Raw genomic sequence first — 6,021 nt, forward strand, 5'->3', positions numbered from 1 at the left:
TCAACCGCGGCGCGCTTCGTGGCGGCGCGTTTCTGCTTCAAACACCCAGAGTGAATCTACTAACCTCTCTCGCCACTCGCGTTTTTGCACTTTCTTGTAGAGGCGCCTTCATCGGGACCAAGTTTTATTTTAAATCGATCAAATACTACATGTTTTTGTACCGCAACACATAAAAAAAATTTTGTTTTTTTAGCAAGTAGTTTTTCTTAAACATGTGCTGCGTCATAAACCACTTGTAATAGTTTTTGCTCCAGCTGACTCGATGTGAGTAGCAGCCTATCGACATCATTATCCTCATTTCAAAGTTTGCGGCGGCCAACGGTTGCGACGGCAGGTAACGGCTCGCGGTACGTTCAGAGGCACGGAGACACCTCCGAACCACGGAGACATCTCCGTGTTCGGAGGTTTCTCGGACTGTTTTGTTTCGCTGTAAATATTTTGAGCCTCTGCCGACCGACACATTCTTTCTCATTCTGTTTATTTTGACTCGTTCAAATGCTTTCGCGAAGCGAATTCCAGTGACTTTCGGTCAACGAAGCGACCGTTGAAGCTTTCATCGGATGAACACCCGTTGCAAGCCCGGGCCGGTGAGTAGAAACCACTTCAGTTTTTTAAGGATGGTTGCTTGCGGGAGTAGTTGGTTCATTTCAACATATGTAGCTTTTTTTGCCAATGACTGCGTAGGCGTCACACGGTGGCAGCGCATTGCAGTATTAAAATTTAAAATTGTTGAACGTCTCAATCTGTAACCGGAGAAACGTGCGTTACTTGCGGCGTGCACGGCTTCACGTGGGAACAAGTCGCTGACTCAATAGTTAATTCTGAAATTCTATCACCAGGTAACACCAACCAGGCCGTTCGATAAGTGAAGGCAAATAAATCATTGTCGCCTCGCTTGTGTCTTCTTAGCTAGCTCATATATTAGTGCAAAAAACCTACTAGTTATAGATTACCGCAGCCGCGTTTGAGAAACATCACACAATTATGGGTCTGGTTTTGCTATAGTGTGAAAAAGGAAGCGTCACATAAGTAAGAAATACTTCTTTTTCTGCCACAGCCTCCTGGCCCACCTGACATGGAAGCAAATGTGTACAAGGTGCAAGGAACCTGCTACATGACATTCCTTGTGAAGAAGCAGCCCTGAGTGATATACGTGTTATGAGGTACCACTACATATATGTATAGAATACTGCTGTTTACTAATTAACTGAGCTTATTTGTTTACATTGGATAATTTCATGCATTGATTATGCATTGATTTCATGCATTGATATCTGGTGATGTTACTTGTTTTTCCAGACTGCTATGCAATGACAGAATGACTACCCCCGAATGTCCACTCTGCAAGCACGTTGAAACATCTGAATGTCCTCTACAACAGGTCATCTCTAACCTCACACATGTAATGCTGTATTTGTGAATGTTTTACCACGCATATCGTGGAGAGGTGCTTTAGATTGGCTACAAGCATTGCCTGCCTACCGTGGCATAGAATCTACACTTCAATAATGTTGAAACTGTAACACTATTAGTTAGATTGTGTGGCGCTGCTGAGCTCAACAACACACTGTTTGATCCCAGCCACTGTAGCCATATTTCGATGGGGGTGAAACGCTAAGACGCTTGTGTGCTTAAGGGTTTGTTCAATTCGCCTGCACCACATGATCCATTTTTCAAAGTGCTGCACCTCGCCATTCGTTTCAGTGGCGCAGCAACGGGCATCTTCTAAATCTTGCCTTTCATTTCAAAAAGCGCAGGAGACGTACAGCACCAAAACTATTTCATGACTTTCCTGTACCTTCTGCTCTGACGGCGCTGGTTTGGTGCAGCTGCTCGCATAGCTTAACAAACAACATAGCATTAGACGTAGGTGCTGTACCCACCCCTATAAATGCGGCGTGTTTTGCCAAGATGTTTGCACCTCATTAAAATAAGCGAACAAAAATAAGGATTCCACCTTGTCGGCACCTTGTCATTCACTTGTGATGCCGCACCGCTGAACTCCTGCCGCACAAGTTCTGAACTTTTCGTGCACAAATGTGAACCAGTTCGGATTGGTGCAGGTGAACTAAACTGACCCTTAAAAGATGGAAGCTCAAAAATATGACATATATGTTAACATAAGGGGTCAAAGCACATTTTTCAACAAGCAGTCTTGTCTCCTGTGAGGCTACAATGTCATTTGTTTGAACCCCTAGAAGCCAGAATCAATCTGAATTTGCCCACTACTGTACGACTCACGATCACTTCATAGTTGGCATGTGAATCGTCGGAAATTATTATTGCACTACATAATGAACACACCCACAGTGATGGGCATCAACAGGCTTTTCGACATTCAGTTGTGCCTTCTGACAGTTTACCAACAACACCCAGAACTGTTTTGTCTTAATTAACTGTGTTTAGCTCATACAAGTTTACAAAAAGATGCACCAAAGCTCATAAGGCTGCACTCAATTGCTTTAGCTTTGCACATATGTTCAATGGGCTCCTAAAATAATAAATCATAAAGGTGATGAGCAGTTGCAGCACAGCTTCCTCAAAGATGTGAATGCTGTCATCAAGAGCAAGATTGTGTTCATTGCATGTGGTACTGTTTTTTTTTTGGCAGAAAAACGTTCCAGATTTTTTTGTGCACATCTGCTTCTGTTTAAATTAAGTTGTCATAACTATAGTGTCTGCCTTTACGAAGTGAAATTCTGTGCACTACGGTCACGAAAAAAAAAATCTAGGAAATCGCACAGGTAGTTAAAACATACATGATCTTCACTTATCTACAGCCACACTGCAAGATGATACGTATTTCAAGTCCTAACCTCTAAAAGTAGCAGGGAGAAAACAACTTCATTTTCAAGCACAAGTATACTGAAAAATTAAACACAATAACAAGTGTGTAATAAATGTGACCTTTATTGATCCAGTATTCGGACAGATTCACATCATGTACCACCAATTGATTTCAGGAATGCTTGCTTGCAAGAGAGTACTCAAGTTCTATGGATATGTCTATGCAAAAAAAGAAATCGTGCTCAGGGCTGAGCAGATAGTGTGATGTAAGAGTACCAACAAAGATGTACAGACAACAAAATTGTATAATGCATACCTGAAGCTTATTTTCTTAGACTTGGGCCTTTTCGATCTGTAAGCACACACCTCATAAGTGTCCCTTTAGCATACATGGTCGCTGCATACTCAGCAGACTGGTCATTACCTGCAACGAGAAATTCTAGCTGTGGTAACTGTGTAATTTAACCCTAACAATAAACGTAGCAAGCCTGAAATATTTTTAGGCCCATCCCCTAAATACATAATACCTATGATATGGGCTCAAGGCTGAGTATTAAAACTAGTGCCTACCCTCTCGACACAACGCGACATTGCAGAATTGTGAAGTACTCATTGTAGCATTGTAGAGCGAGAAAGATTCAGAAATGCACGCATCCGCAATCGCTTATTTAACAAATTTAGCAAAACTACATTGCTCTAACTGCGCGAGCTATCTATCGGCAATGTGCAAGTTTCCTTCCCTATTCCACATCAAGCATTCGCTTCAAGATCAACACTACGGGGCAAGCGCCACATCTGACGGCAGAATCGGACCCTTGTCCTGAAGCCACGCTATTAAACTCGAGCGCTGCAACACAATGAGAGCGACGTTCATTCAGCGATTTCGATGTTCAGTTATATGCATATGCTTGTTAGCTTTCAAGAATCTTTACACATGGGTTGAAAGCTTTCGATATGTATGAGTGACTTGTTTTGTTCGGACCCGACCGTATACATTGATTTTACAGGCTTGAACACTCGCAATAAACGATGCAAACCTTACTTTATTGACTTTGTTTTTGCCAGTCGAGGCCAGCTAGGTCCCCTGGTGATAATTACAGACGCGAAACGCGACTGTCAGCGCTTCCTCTAGTTTGGTCAACATTGATTTTGTTGTTGTGGGGCGGTGTGGATGGATTGCGGTATTATTTCTTGCGAATCTGAAGATGTGGCAGTGATTCTCGGCCGACTGATCCTTCAAAGGGGGGAGATCGAGCGCCGTGGGTGTTTCGAGCAAGCGGTAGCGTTGAATGACCAACATCCCGCGTCGATGTGATATGCTCAAGTGCTGGCTGTCTTGTGTGTGCTGTGTGGTGGTTTGTTTGACAAATTTAGTTTCCTGCTCATTTGATGATACGTTAGTGTTGGATGGTTTATGCGAGCCGTAGCGTTGAATTACACCCGCGTAGGCGTGATCATGTTTGTGCAGACATATTTCCAAATGAGATTTAAGGTCTGACACACGGTACTGACAACACCACTGTAACACGGGCTCTTGTTTGCTATGTCGTACCCCTTTATACCGCAGTTAGATTACGGCTGCACCGTGTTTGATACGATTAGTTTGGGCAGTTAGCGGTGACTAATACTGGTGTTACTCAAATACTTCTGATCGAGATCGACAGGTCTGTCGCTGCTCCGCCAGATTGATTTGGCGCAGACGCTCTTGCTGATTGCAATCAAAAGTGCCCGTGTGACACCGGTTTGATCGCACGTGCGAATGCTCAAACCCTTTCTGTGCGCTCTTGTGTTCTCTAGCTTCTTGGCTGCTGGTTGCGTCAGTAGACAAGCATGCAAGAAAAACAGTTTATTACATATACAAAGCTATTATATCAAGGGAAGAGGAGGAGGAAGGGAAGGAATGAAAGGCAGGGAGGTCAACCAGGCGCACGTCCGGTTTGCTACCGTGCACTGGGGGAAGGGGTGAGGGGATTAAAGGAGAAGAGAGAGAGAAGTGAAGGGCAACGTGTGTGTAGATGTGACCTTGTCTATTGCACGCTTATAAGCGGTCGCGTAGTCCGGTCGTCTTCAAAAAACTTAGCAGTGCTCGCGTCGCTTTGCTGGCCTGCGACGCGTACAGCCATGAACCAAGAAAGGTCTACTGTCTAGTGTCTCTAACGTTTCGCGTAGCAAGTTGCGTTCGCTCGAAAAACGTTCACATGAACACAGTAGATGTTCTATTGTCTCATCAGTGTCACACGATTCACATCGGGAGCTATCCGCCATTCCTATGCGAAAGGAGTATGCCTTTGTAAAAGCTACTCCTAACCACAGGCGGCACAGTAAAGTTGCATCCTGGCGGGAGAGGTCCGATAGAGCTTGAAGCTTTCTCGATGGGTCCAATTTGTGTAGGCGGTGGTTCCTGACACTGGGGTCACTCAGCCAAGTTACCGACATGGTGTTAGTGAACGAGTGAAGGCTCCTTGCAGCGTCGGTTCTCGACAATGGAATTGGGGTTGTCTGGGCGTCCGCGTGGGCGGATCGGGCAGCATTATCAGCAAGGTCATTACCGACAATACCACAATGTCCCGGTAACCATTGGAACACCACGTCATGTCCTTTCGATAAAACTTCGTGAATCACTTCTCTTATTTCATTCACTAGTTGTTGATGCTCCCTTTGTCTTAAAGCTGATTGCAAGCTCTGAAGGGATGCCTTGGAGTCGCAGAACACAGCCCATTTTTGAGGTCGGGCTTCCGCGATATAAAGTATAGCAGCACGTAAGGCGGCAAGCTCCGCTGCTGTGGATGTTGTCCTATGCGACAGTTTGAGCTTTATAGTGACCTGGTACGCTGGGATGACAACAGCACCTGTGGAGCTGTCAGCCGAGACTGATCCATCGGTGTAAATGTGGGTCCTCTGGCCGTATTTTTCGTTGAGTAGCGACAATGTCACCTGTCGTAGGACCACTGTTGAATGACGGCTCTTGTTTGTTATTCCCGGAATAGTGAGGCACACCTGTGGTTTTTGTAGGCACCACGGAGGTGACGCTGGTCTTGTTGCTGGAGTGAAGCCGAAAGGAAGGCATTCTCTATGGGCAGAAATAATCTTTGAAAACATCGCTTGTGGTCTTTGAAGTGGCAACACTGCAACATGGTGACCAGGAACTCGGCAGAGGTGTCTTATGTGGGCTCTCAAATTGTCAGTGGTGATGTATGTTTGAATTGGATGCTCTCTTGCGATCATAATTGCCCC

General features: G+C 44.9%; 1 long non-coding RNA gene across 1 annotated transcript; it reads left to right on the forward strand.

The window, feature by feature from the left end:
- Positions 1–346: 346 nt before the first annotated feature.
- LOC142792188 (uncharacterized) lies at positions 347–3,828 on the forward strand. Its single transcript, XR_012891098.1, has 3 exons — positions 347–587; positions 1,058–1,163; positions 1,300–3,828. It is a non-coding gene; the product is annotated as an uncharacterized LOC142792188 (long non-coding RNA).
- Positions 3,829–6,021: the final 2,193 nt, after the last annotated feature.

The sequence above is a fragment of the Rhipicephalus microplus genome, chromosome 1 (assembly GCF_043290135.1).
Source record: "Rhipicephalus microplus isolate Deutch F79 chromosome 1, USDA_Rmic, whole genome shotgun sequence".
Taxonomy (NCBI): domain Eukaryota; kingdom Metazoa; phylum Arthropoda; class Arachnida; order Ixodida; family Ixodidae; genus Rhipicephalus; species Rhipicephalus microplus.